The sequence below is a fragment of the Diorhabda sublineata genome, chromosome 7, assembly GCF_026230105.1.
Source record: "Diorhabda sublineata isolate icDioSubl1.1 chromosome 7, icDioSubl1.1, whole genome shotgun sequence".
NCBI lineage: Eukaryota > Metazoa > Arthropoda > Insecta > Coleoptera > Chrysomelidae > Diorhabda > Diorhabda sublineata.
Window position 1 is genome coordinate 8,402,118 of NC_079480.1, and position 14,420 is coordinate 8,416,537.

General features: G+C 33.2%; 1 protein-coding gene across 1 annotated transcript in view; it reads right to left on the reverse strand.

Moving 5' to 3' along the window:
- The window catches only part of LOC130446774 (connectin-like), a 776,872-nt gene that overhangs the window by 608,104 nt on the left and 154,348 nt on the right, over positions 1 to 14,420 (reverse strand). The window lies entirely within an intron of this gene.

Below are 14,420 nucleotides of genomic sequence, written 5' to 3' on the forward strand. Positions count from 1 at the left end.
TGTTTGTCTGGCTATTCCCACTCTTAGACCGGGTGTAAGTTGAGACGCAGTGAACACGTGCAGGGCAGCACATCGCACGGGAAGGCATTTCGAGAAAACTGTGTGGCGTAGTTGCCTCCGCATATCGTTACCAGTTCACTGCAGTATTTCGACAAAGGTGGACGTGTTTTCTCCTCTTTAAATTTTTTCTGACATGAATCACTTAAATTTGAACCCTAAGTCGAATTCTGATGACTTGTATTATATACCACTGGATGGTTTCGCAGGTTTTCAACCAATTTTTTTGCACGAGATTCCATTTTTCCTAAACATCTGTAGGCAACTGTGCGAGTGTGACGCAGTTTCTGTGTGACATTCACAACTGCCACATTGGCCACGTCCGCCGCAGCACTACCCTGATCTGCTTTGCCTCTCAATGCACGCGATCCCATTATACAACAAGAGTTACAAAAAATGTATTGCCCTGCGCATGTTGACTGGGTCTCAACTTACGCCCGGCCTTATAAAGTGATTAACCATAGACGATTCCTTCAGATCATGATTTTGTTCATAAAACTTGGCAATTATTATGAGTCGTTCGTTTACTTCAAGATTTTCCATAGTTGGAACTAAACTTCTAACCCGAGATGTGATGTTTATACTTGGGACAACTTCCACATTATGAGAAAAATTTAATATCATCCTTTTGAATGCCTACTTTACTTGCTAATCTGTCTGAAAATGTACGAATTTTTTGTGTTCTCACCATTATTTATAATATTTTTCAATGTTCGGTTTGCAAAAGCCATGTCACGTCATATGTTTCAATATAACTCAACATCTCTGGTTACTTTCTATCTCAACGATTACGTTGATGTGGTATACTGAAGATGTGGTATATCAAGTTTCATTTAGTATATCATTATTTCCAGCTTATTTTCTGAGATTTGAATTATTAATCGTTCAAGTTGGTTATTTTTTTATTGTCCATTAAAAACCATAAAAGTCCTACATCGAAACAGTCCTTATAAAACTGGGTTTCATCTCCTGGTTTTCATTCCTGGTTATATTCTGATATCTAGCCATTCAGGGGACTGTGACTGTCTATTTATTAGAAGGCTTCGATCACTTAATTTGGTTTCTTCCGGTTCAGACTTTTTCATTCTCAGATATATTCACTTTGTCAGAGTAACCTTAGAATAATGCGAAATCTGATGTTATATTTAGAAGTCTTGGGTTATTGCCAAAATTTCTCTTGTGTCTTTTTACTAGAGACATTTTTGAAGAATAAACCCTCCTATGATTTGAGGCTAAACGAATAAAGAGAATGAGAATTTCATGAACAATCAACATATCATAACAATTTGTGGCAAGAGATTTAAAAATGAACCAACATCTTTCTTGTTTATGATATCAGTATGCTATGCCACAAATAACTTGTTTTTTAACGCTAAAAATATTACTAGAAGGAAATTTTTTCTGATATTGGGAGAACAGCGACCGAATAGGTAAAAACCATTGAAAAAAAGGTTTAAAGAAATGCTCCCATGAATTCGACGTTGCTTGAAAGTATCAATTTTAATTTCACATTGTTTTAATGAAAAAATACAGTATATTTTTTGATTACAACTCGATATCTGTTTCTGCTAAATTGAAGGAAAAGTATCACTTAATTTAATTACAACTAAAAATTCTCAAAATTCGTCATCAAACTGCGAATACACAGTTTCAAAACTTCGAAAGAATTTGCAAACTTCTATGGAAAAGGAAAACTCCGTTGATTACTCATTTTGTTCAATTTTAGGTACAATTCTGAGTGATTTGACAGAATAATCTCAATATTTCCAAGAAGTACACCAAAAACAACGAAAACATTTATGTTCATTTAACTACTTGATGTTATTCATTTGTATTTTAATGAAGTTGGAAAAAGTTTCAAAAATTGACCATAAACTTGAAAGAAATAAGTACATATTATCGAATGCACTTTTGAACACGAGATTTCAATATCTTCAATTCAAATCAGTGATCTGCATAAGTTTGAATAGATATGTAGAAAGAAGCAACGCAGACGGATACTTCTTCTTGTCAGTACAAGTTCTGTGGAGACGAGGCTGAAATACTGCAACACATCGTTTCGGTATGTACCTAGGCAGCAGGTGAATTTATTTGGACTAACATAGAAATTGGAGGACTAACCTCCTTGAAGATGGCTGAAATAACAACCTTGCTCTGAGATTGTTCAAAGACGTGTAATATATCTGTTCAGCCCAGTTTCAGTGAAGTGAAGTAGGACAAGAGATCTTATAGGTTCCATTGCACGTATAAGTCCTATAATCACAGTTTTCTTCGCAGAAATCCGTATCGCATCGAATAAAGCTCTGGCCAAACTTGATAGTGTGCTTAAAATTCTCACTCGGTGAAAAGAACTGATGGGTAAAACTAATGAGCTTTTTAATATAGTTTTTCACAGATTCTATTGAAAAATCCTGTTGGATATGTTTTAAATAAATATTACAGTATAGAGGGTGTTTCTATATGCGACCGACAACGCTCTACCGCAGAGATATCTCAATAAACGATTCATTTTGATATGTGAATACAAACCCTTACAGGGCCCTATTTGTTGAGATATAGGGTATTCAAAATAAAAAATTTGTCATAAATGAAGAACGCCTTCAATTTTTTTTTAAATTTGTTGACCAATATGCTTCTTAATGAAGTAATATTTTGACATACTTTGGAAAAATTTTACCAGATGTCAGGGTTAGTTGTCACTTTAATCCACCCATTTTTCACGGCACTGCAGCAATTTTTTTTTATTCTGTTGTAAAATGCCTGATTATATTTAGTTAAGAAACTGAAATTCTTTTATGGGACTAAAATGATCGGTGTTGTAGAAATTTGCCTCTAAACAAAATTCTGTAAGCACGTAAGTACTTTACAAATGAATTAATTATTCATTCAAAATCGAATTATGAGCAAGCTTAAGTAACAAATAAAAATTTATAATCTCAATTGATCAAACTATTGGCCGCTTACTTCAATACACTTACACTTATTGCCGTTTTTTTTTTGGTTTTCAAACACTTTCACAACTTAACTAAATCCCCCATTCATACCTACACTACTAGAAGAAATAACTTGGATATTTACTTAAATATACCCACTTCTGGTCTGGTAAAAAATTCCATCATCTTAACTGTCAAAAAAGTATGCAATCAGCTACTTTCAGAATTAAAAATGGCAAATACATTTAATAATTCAATACATTTGCCGAATATTGGCAAAGACATTTCTCCTTGAATTACCTAAATCTCACCGCTCGCTTCATTTTAGCATTTTAGAATCTGTTTGATTTGCAAACACCATAACTCAACTGAGAGACCCATGCATACCTACCCTACTAGAAGAAAGAAGTTGGACATTTACTTGACTATACCTACTTCTAATCTGGTGAAAAATTCCATAATCTTCATTGCGAAGAAATTATTCAATCATCTATCTTCTGAAATAAAAATGGCAAAAACTTTTGATAAGTTTCGCGGTTCGACAAAGGCATTCCTGCTCGATCTTATTATTCTGTGGCAGAATTCTACAATTTATCATAGACTCAGAAGACTAGCATAATCCAATTTAATAAATAAAATTATGAAAATATAATAAAATTGTGAAAATTTGATAGTAAATCATATCTCTCTTTCTCTCTCTGCTCTTCTCAGCGACTGAGTTCAAATTTTTTTTCAAATACTTGTGTAGGTACAAAATGATGCTTTAATTTATCAGTTCACATACATTATCACTTATTATCTCATGTTCTCTATATATACCATTATAATATTTGCAAGGTTTATGGACAAAGCAACATAATTTCATATTACATAATATGATGATTGAATTCAATGTAGTAATTATAATGTATATAATATCTTACGTCACAAATTGAACTATGCCAGTTTCTAGAGTCTATGGTAAATTATAGAATTCAGTCAAAGAATAATGAGATCTTTTAAGCAGAAATACCTTTGTCAAACCTCGAAACTCATCAAAAGTTTTTGCCATTTTTATTTCAGAAGGTTGCTGATTAAATAATTTTATCGCACTGAAGATAATGGAATTTTTCACCAGATCAGAAGTAGGTATAGTCAAGTTAATGTTTAACTTCTTTTTTCTAGTAGGGTAGGTATGCATTGGTCTCTTAGTTGAGTTATGGAAGTGTTTGCGAACTAAACAAACAGATACTAAAATTATGAAAGCCGGAAGAGTTGGAATTTTGTGTTTTTTAAAATAGAATTCGCAATGTGTTCTCAATTACTCAAACCATAAATATAACAAATAGCTCTATTATGTAACATAGATTCTAAGAGATGCAAACTACAAAACCCACAGAAAAGCAAATCATACCAAAGATGCGATTCCAATAACGAGTAGTAAGTTGTTAAAGCAGAACGAGAATCGAGCTGTGCAGACACAGATTTAATGGCAAAGCAAGCAGGGGCTAATTTGTTTGTCAGAAATTCGATTAAATTTGAGTATCGTATTAAGTCATCGTTGAGTTTTAGAAGTTTTAAAGCTCCTTAATAGGATAAAAGTGTTCTCTTATTGTTTAAGCAGAGACCGTTTGCATCAGACAAGGCCTCAATTTTATGAGATCATTGCCTATAGTCGAATGTAGAGCTTGTATATCTGGACCACTCCAGATTACACTGTTTGTCATCCGCGAATAAAGTAAATTGACCATTGATCTGTAGGTCTGTGAGATCATTTATGGAAATATAAAAAAGAACTGGACCCAAAACTGAACCCTGAGGTACACATTCCGACATTCAAGGTAAGATATTAACCATTTTAATAAAATACCTTGGATGCCATAATATTCTTCAAAATAAGTATATAGTTCGTTGAGAACAGAAAACATAGCGTCATTGTACATTTATTAGGTAGGAAACTAAATTGTTGAGCTGTCAAGATTTTAGGTTTTAAAATAAAGGGTAATAGACGGCTTCTAATTAGTCATTCAATTATCTTCGTCAGGATTGATAATAATGCGATAAGACGAAAAATCTTATTATTATTTTTCCCGCCTCCCTTGTGCAGAGGAACTATTATAGCTGTTTTTAGACAGTTTGGAAAGAGCCCCTTTTCAAAGGATTCGTCCATTAGCGAACTTAAAACGTCAATCATTACTTCCGGAAAACCCAAAAATAACTTAGCTGATAACCTATCGATGCCGCAGAAAGTCTTGTTTTGAATTCTGAGTATGGTTTGCTTTAATTCAGATCTATTTACAGGTCTGAGAAAGAGACTGTCAGTGATTCGTTTAGAAGGAACGAGAAAAGAGGGAGCATCTTGACATTTGTATATTTCAGAACTAATATTGTTACTAACGTTCACAAAATAATTGTTAAGTTCGCCTGGGTCGAGATCGATAATGTTTGTTGATCGCGATTTGTTTCTCAAATCATTGATACTAGACCAAGTTTTGCTTCGTAGTTTTGATAGTTTTTCGATACAATGATCTATAGTTATTGATATAATTGAGTATGTGAGGATTATTTGTGAACTTTTTTCTATACAAGAGTGATCTCATATTCTTGGATGGAGTACGTGTTCCTTTCGTAGTCCACGATTTATGATAGTTGGTTTTACGAGGACAAAGAGGAAATGCTGTTTTGTAGCACCTGATAATTATATCGAGAAAGTTCGAGAATTTAGAGTCAATATCGTCAAAAAGATCCATCCAATTATTTGTCAGACGTAAGATATGAAGTTTGATGAAGTTTTGTTTGCAGTGAATCCTCACCAACTAAGTGTGTTTCTTAAGAGATTAATTAGGTATTACAAATTCGGCGAATACAGCTTCATGGCCAGAGGAACCTGATTTAATCACAAAGTAATTCACATCATGAAGTGGTAAGTTGGATACTATGTAATCCAGTAATGAGGAAGTTGTTTCAGTAATTCGAGTGGGTGAATCCACGTGCATATTTAACTTATATGAATCAAAATCATTTATCACCGATTCCCGAGTGGCACAATCATTAGTGAAGTCAATGTTGAAATCACCGCATGGAACTGTTCTGTTCTAAGTAGGCAGAACGTCGAGTAAATATAGAAGGTCTCAAAAAAGGAACGAATGCTAGATTTAGGTGGTCTATAAATACAGATAATCTATAAATCTTTGGTTTTGTTGTAAGTTATGGCAAACTCAAAAGTATTTTCGACTAGTAAAAAATGGTATTTTATTACAGACGAGAAGTATTCACATGAAGATAAAATTAGGGTCCCACCGTGAGCTAAATTACCCCTGTCATATCTGCTGATAACTATATATTTGCCATAGGAAACCGGCTCATTATCATGTAACCAGGGTTCAGTAATAGCAACTATCCGCAGGAACCCCAATTCCTTCAAAAACAAATAGATCTCGTCCGATTTGTTACGTATAGATTAAATAATAAATAGAACCATTCTCTATTTACAGTTCTTGAAACTAAGTGAGGATTATAGTTCCCGTTGACACGTCTGTTTAACTGAGAATTTTTCCGAGAAGAATACAAGCTTATACAATAATAGTCATAAAATTAATAGTAAATTACCTTTAAAGCTGAGAGATGAACGGATAGAACCTCGGATGCTGAAAACACCTTCACACTTTAGGAAGTATAACCATCAAAGCACACAGACGTTGGTTCGACCTGTAGATAGGCGAGGAATCTCATAGTCTAGATATAATGTAACGATTGTCTTCATTAGAGAGGATACAGCGAAATGTTAGAGTCATTGTGCGAATCTTTTTTGAACTGAAATTATTTATCATAAGAAAAGCTGTTCGATTTGCATACCGCTAAAGTCTGTTCATCAGATGTGATGAATATTATTTCTGGCCACGAACCTGTACTTGTAGGATGTGTTATTTGATTAAGCTTCACTGGCTCTTGAGTATGTACTGGAGGTGGCGATGGGGCTTCTCGGAACAGTGAAGATTCAACAGACCATTTAAATGATAATCCAAGTGGCCCCATGTGACTGTAAAACAATTTGCTTGCTGAAATTTTTGATCGTAAGCCAATTTCGAATGATGTCGGTTTTGGTTCAGTGCCTCCATTGAATAGGGGAAAGCAACGAATGAGCTGATTATTATATAATGCATAATTTCACTATAATATAATATATGTATTAGGATCTCATTTAGATGCATTAATATATATATATATATATATATATATATATATATATATATATATATATATATATATATATAAATTTCTTTAATTTCTTATTTCTTATACCTTTTGATATATTTATGTTTATAAATGTTCTTGATTTTAGTTCTCTTCAGTTTCAAAATTAGTTTTTCATTTAATAATTTTTCAGATTTTTCAGATTTGCCTCTCTCTAAGAATTTATTGAAAAAAACTAATTTAGAAAAAGAAGAGACCTAAAATACAAGATTTAGAAATATATATATATATATATATATATATATATATATATATATATATATATATATATATATATATATATATATATATATTATAAACTCAACACAATATGCAGAACTGAAACTTCCTCATATCTTTAAGCCCATTTTATTTCCTCATTCTTTCCGGAACTTATAAAAATGTAAATCAGATTCATTAAATTCTGAGAACTCTACCAAGGCCCGAAATAAACGTATATATACGGAAATATGATATTAAGTGCTTCAAATAGAAATGTAATATAGTCAATCAGAACTAACTAGTTTCGATATGTTTTTATACAATGTGTTCCCGGATAGGGGAAATTACTTCTGAAAGATTCTTTATTTTAATTCATAAGTTCAGTTTTCCTTGACAAAAGACTAATTTATAACATAATTTGAGCTCCAGAAAATCAAGCATATCTGAGAAATTGCCCGTTATCTAGTGCGAAATCTATATTTTATGCGGCAATGTGAGAAAAGTTGCTTAGAATAAAAATCTAAACCCGTTTAGTAAAATTTTGGATTCAGTTATCCAATATAATTAAAAATTTTTGTAATAACAAACAACTCACACATAGCTTGTTATTACAGGCTCAACAACTGTCTTTCACCAAATTAACCATTTAATACTTAATTGTTAGAGCATTTGTAGACGTCCGTTTTTTTCTGAACAACGAACCGTGCTTTTTGCCGGATTCGCGTTGGTGTATGATTTATATTGGATGTATGTACATGCACCGGACATCGGTCCGGCGAATAATATACGCCGGATGCGGTCATCCACGCCAGTGTATCGGTGCGTCTTGACGCTGCCGGATGTATTGCCTGTTTTGTGTTATTTCATTATATATGGCTGTTGAAAGGTTTCTTCATTCATCCGAAAGTAATTGCAAAATTTAGTTTCATCCTCTTGCAACTTCGAAGAAATAGTACGAAATGCACAATATTCTTCCCTTTCCAACAATATAGGATGCTCCCACAATGATCTTTTACGTTTCTCTATTTCTTTTTGTTTATACCTGTACAAATAGTAGGCCAATACGTCAAATTATTATTATGGAAAAAAACAGGTTCAAATGGTCCAAAGAACCCGCAACTTCCAATCGAGGGCGGCGACCACAACACAGTTCTACAGTTACCTGGTTTATGTGAGGCAGCGAAAAATATTGGAGATCCAATTAATCCTTTCAAAGTTTGGAAGCTCTTATTTATTGAGTATTTACAACACTCAAAATTCATCGAAAAATTAGCATTTCATCTTGTGGAACCTCTTATAAAAAGGAGGTTATAAAATAAATTTCTACCGAAGAAACTGAGACTAAATATATGTGAAATCTTCGGCGTTGATGATGTGGTGACCCAACCTTTGAAAACGCGAGTTGAAAACCTAAAAAAAAAGAGAAAACTACTCACTACAAAAGGAAAAGGAGAACTGCCTATGTTTGCTTCCATTGCCAGAGACCAATCTGTTTAGAGTGTGTAGAAAGTGCTGTGAACAAGTAGAAAGTGCTATGAACAAGCCCAACTCCACCCGTTGCATTTTTCTTATTAGTTTGTTCATTTCTTGTGTTTTCTGGCTAATATACTTGTTTATATATTATTATTATTATAAAAATCAATTACTTCAATTATTTTCCGTGATTTTGTTTTGTACATTAGCAAATGTACAAATTTTTCCAAATATTTTGTGACAAAAAAACATGAGACAATTGTTTTAGTATTGTTTCAACGTCCATTCAATAATTACTAGACAAAAAAATTATTTGGATGCAAAAAACAGGTTTTTCTTAACGCGTCTCTCAGACGGTGCATTAATATAAACGTGAGTATTTTAATGTGTTAGTACTTAAGGGTTAAATAGATCAATTTTTCCTCTTTCAACTTCAGGCATTGGGATACGGACGGTAAACCCCACAGAAGCTTCAGAATGAAATTTATTCGCGTTTACAGACCACCAAATTCAAGATTTGAAGAATAATACGTTGACAGCAAAATTTTGGTTATGTTTGAACTTGAATGAGTATCAATAGGACTGACGTTTATTGAAGAATTGGTGCAAGATTTAACTCTAAAGTTTCACCCAATATTTTAAGTTGCCATCGGCATATCAAACTTGTGATGGAAAGGATTTTATTTACTAACATGATAATTGTCCTCTCCACATCTTCCGCATAATTTAACAATGGTTTCGACAAAATAATATCAAGACTTTACTGTGGCCTGCAATCATTGTATAAATCAAACATTCCATACGAACAAATTCCTCTGAAAAATAATAGGGTTCTCGGATTTGAAGAGCGATTATATATTTTCATTGTGATGAAGCGAAAAGCAGTTTTAGAGTCCTAGAAAATAATATTTGGAATGAATGGTTAGAGAAGTTTAGAAAACAAAAAAATCGCAAAGAAAAATTATATCAAATATATAATAAATAAATAGAATAAAAATAAATTTGAATACGCGGATTTCTAATTGCTGATTTGCTCATGTGAATATGTCAAATCTGATATTGCCATCATAGAGATTGTAATTTTTTATAGTGAACGTATTCAGAACATGTTGTCAAACGAGTACTAATTGAGAGGTTTACAGATACATTCATCTTGGTCAAAAAATGGGATAAAACCACAATCTTTTTGGTGCGCTGGTTTTCCGAATACACGTGGTCGCTCTTCGCTACGAGGAGAATTTCGTGAAGGTCGTCAAAATTCAGTTATTATATGAAATATTGCAAGATCGTCATACCGTAACACACCGTGAGATTGAGGTATACTTGGACATTAGTTCAACTTGCATACATTCAATATTGCATAAACATTTGGCTGTTAAAAAAATTTGTTCACATCATTTGATACACGCTCTAAAAAGATCGTGTCGATTGGTGCAAAGAAATGGTGAAGAAATTCAATCGTGATGCTTGAAAAGACATCTGTAAGATCGTGACAGACATCGAATCATGGATCTATGTACATGAACCCGAAACTACAACTGTAGCGGTCTTTCAAGACGTGGCAAATCCCACAATAGTTGTTCGCGCACGAAGCACTTCGAAACAAATGGTCACCTGTTTTTCCGAATTAAATAGACATGTCGACACAGTTCCATTAAAGTTACGAAGAACAGTCGTCAATACTTAATGTTTTACCAGAATTCCTTTGTCAGATGTGTTTACAAAAAGTTTGTAAACATCGAATTTTTGGGTAATTTACCGTGGATGTTTCGTTTGGCACCCAATGATTTCTTCTTATAATAAAATAAATTGCGAAGTGAACGTTTTTCTACAACTACCTCAATCGAAAATTGGTTCAAACGAATGCAAAAGTATATTGGAAAACAATAAAGACATATCCAATTATATTTATTTGTTTTCAATTGTCTATCTAAAAACTTAAGTAGCAAACCTCTTATTCGCAAAAATTGGATGCACAAATATGAAATGGGATTAGATCGAATCACGTAGTAGCATCGGGAAGTTGATAAAAAAGTACATTTTTCGAAAAATGTGAAAAAAACAATAACAGAAAAAGCTGAAAAGTGACCTTCGCTTCTAAATCTCCGAAAAATTATTGAATGAACATCAAAAAGGGATTTTAGTATTGATGAGGTAGCCGAACAAAAAAAAATTGTCCAGATAGAATAGCGAATGTATATATTCAACTGACTAACAAGATGATTTTTTTTTCAGTTTATTTGGTTTACAAACAGTATAATGAACAAAACATTCTTCTTATAATCTAACTTTACCAACTTTTTTTTGCATTCATTTTTTGTGCATAATAAGCCCCAAGAAACATATGAACAGTTATTTAATCGTTTCACCCGGACACTCCGATTTTGGGAGAAAGCTTTCACTAGTTAATGTCATGATGTTTTCACATTATTAATTCTTTAAAAATGCATATAACAATCCATAAAACTTATGGTTATTCAGTAGTTATTAATTTTATGTCTTCTATTTTCATTTCTCCGTTTAAATTGCAATAATTTATATTTGAAATATTTCAGAAAAAATGTGTAATAGAATATCTAAATATACATTTCTGTAGGTTATACCCTACAACTTTTTTTTAACGTAGAAACGAATGCATTAAAACTTCATCAACTTTAACTTATCTATTATAACCAAAATTGTTTCCTAGATCCGCGAATTGAATTCTTCTTTCACTAACAATTTTAACTACTGTTCTTCCATCAAGATTACAAATGCTGGGTGCATCCTGAAATTATTTACTTCACAGACAAAGACTTTAACATTCAAATTATTCGACTCCGATACAAATCTGCCCCCGAATTTGATTTCTTAACAGTATAATCCTCATAGTTCATTATTGTTTTCCGTTTTATGAATTACCATCTGGCAATAATTCATTATAAATGGAATAACGTGTATTTCTACAATAAAATTATTAGATATCGGCAATCTTTGATACTTTATTCCCGTATTTGCTGATATCGCTCATGATTTATCAGCATGGAAGAAAAAAATCTCAACCCTTTCGCGTGGTCTACGAACGTCCATCATAGCGTTTGGAACAACTAACAATTCTTCTATTAATTCAATCGCTATTACCAACATTATGTATAATTACTAAAGATTAAATAATCATTTGAAATGAATTATTAGTATTCATAAGAACTGGGGAAAAACTCACGAAATCGCATACCTTCACAAATTATTACATTTTAGAATGTGACAAATTGTACTAACATTTTGGTTGAAAATTGTTATATCTTGTAGATGCTTGGATAACGAGAAATAAATAATGTAGTTGATCAGATCAATCAATTAGAAGATATATTATGGAAAACCATTATAAAGGACAAGTATCAAGCGTATCTAGAATTTTGAATTAACGTTTAGTTACATTTTGAGACTTTTATGTTTTTAATAAGATACTAAATCACACAGGATGTGGGTATATATGAAATAATTCAAAGAAAGATTTGTTTCAAAGATTTATGCCGGCATTTCTATTACCAAGTCAAAATTTTGTTGTTGCTATTTGGCGTGAAAATATCTAGAGTATTGTCGAATTTCTTCCTTCAATGTATTTGTGGGTTTGTTATTATTTGATTCGTAAAATCACGTGAAAATAAATAAAGTTACCAGCAGTTGCCCCTCCCCCGTAGAGATCAAATGTAGCTAGCCGCAAAGCGACCAAAGTCCTAAGGCCATACAAGCAATTGACTTCCTTATCTATTAATTATTAGGCCTTATTAAGGCCCTTTTGTAAGTTCAAAGATATTTACGAGCAGTGCAAAAAGCACATTGAAACCAACTTTCATAAGGAGGCATTGAAACTGCTAAATCTTTTCTTGAAGGTGTGCCTGTTGATTTGCAACTGAACAAATATTCCTAAGGAATTATTGAAGAAAATTGCAAAATTATAAAATCTATTATTTGCTGCATTACGTTTTGCGGGTCACACGAGAGGTAAACATTATGGTGAAGGTATTTTTGAGGGTTTATACAGGCTGTGAATTGACGCGGGAGATTTGATTTGGAAGAAACACATTGTGTAGGGGAAAAAGAATGCAAGCTACCGTTCAGTTGATATTCACAAGGAAATATTGGTATGTGTGGAAGCGTTATTGAGGCTGATGTTATGAAAAAAGTGAAAGATGCAGCAGCATATATGCTAGCAGACGAAACAGCTGATATTTCTGGCAATGAACAACTAACGACTGAGATGCGATATTTTGATGAAGAAAGACAGAACGTCCAAGAAATGTTTGTCGGATTCATTGAGCTAAAATATTTGGATGCGAAATCGATTGCACATAGCATAGATGAGTTTTTTACAAAAGAAGATCTGAATATAAATAAATTCTTTGGTTTTGGTTTTTTATGGTTGTTCAACGATGTAAGGAAAAGACGAAGGGGTACAAGCGATCTTACGCAAAAAGTACACCAAAGCCCTCTACTTTCATTGCTCGTCCCACAAACTGAATCTAGTTATCAATGATATAGATTCACCTTCTGAAATTAGAAATGGCATAGGAACCACCAAAGATACTATGAACTTTTTCCGGGAATCAGTTTTGAGGAGGAAGTTGATACCTATTATTTCCAGACTTTGCGAGACAAGATGGAGAAACACAAAACTATCAGAGGTTTTAAAGAAAATCTTCCAGTAATTCTGGATGCCTTACAAACATTATCTCAAGAAGGGAATAGTGCAACTCGGAAAAGTGCCATCCAACTGCATGCGGCTTCTTCCAGAATTTCTCCTATTCTCGGAATTATGTTGGTAGCTAAATACTCGGCTTTGATGAAACCCGTTGTCAACGTATTCCAATCTGTAGCTTTGGACGTGGTCAAAGCCTCGGAACACGTTAAAAGGGTTTTACTCTTAAGTAAAAGCCACCGTTCTTATTACAATCGACATCGAAGCAAAGACTACCAAAGTGTAACGCTTTATACTCTCTACAGTACCAGGCGTTAATATTTTTTGACCTCCATAATATTGCTCCATCGCCCCCCCTTTAGTTACAAGCTGGCGACGCCCTTGATTATTGCGCAGTTGGGAAAACACAGCCAATTAATGCCTCGTAAGCTCACTGAATTATTTCATGGTATGTCGTGAAGGTTGAAGTATCTTGTTAAATCAATAATTATCAACTCAATACAACAACTCGAGGGATTAGTATCAACAATATTCATGGCTTCTCTAGCTTCGTTTCTAGAAAAATATCCTTTCCAAACAGTAACACCACCCCTCAACTGACAAGTAACAGAAATATACAGATTCCTAAATTGTTTGTTTAATTTGGGCTGAGAACTTATTAAACCCAACCATTGACGTATAGTTTGTTACCCAAACGGTTTTCCTCTCAAAAATTCAGTTTCAGTAGTAATTTCTGCACGTCCTTTTCGATAAATTCCTAGTTACCAATGACGTGTATGCAGGGGTGGAAAGCGGACCCCTGTCATATTCCTAGGCATGTGAAATCGACTCTTCAACGTATATTG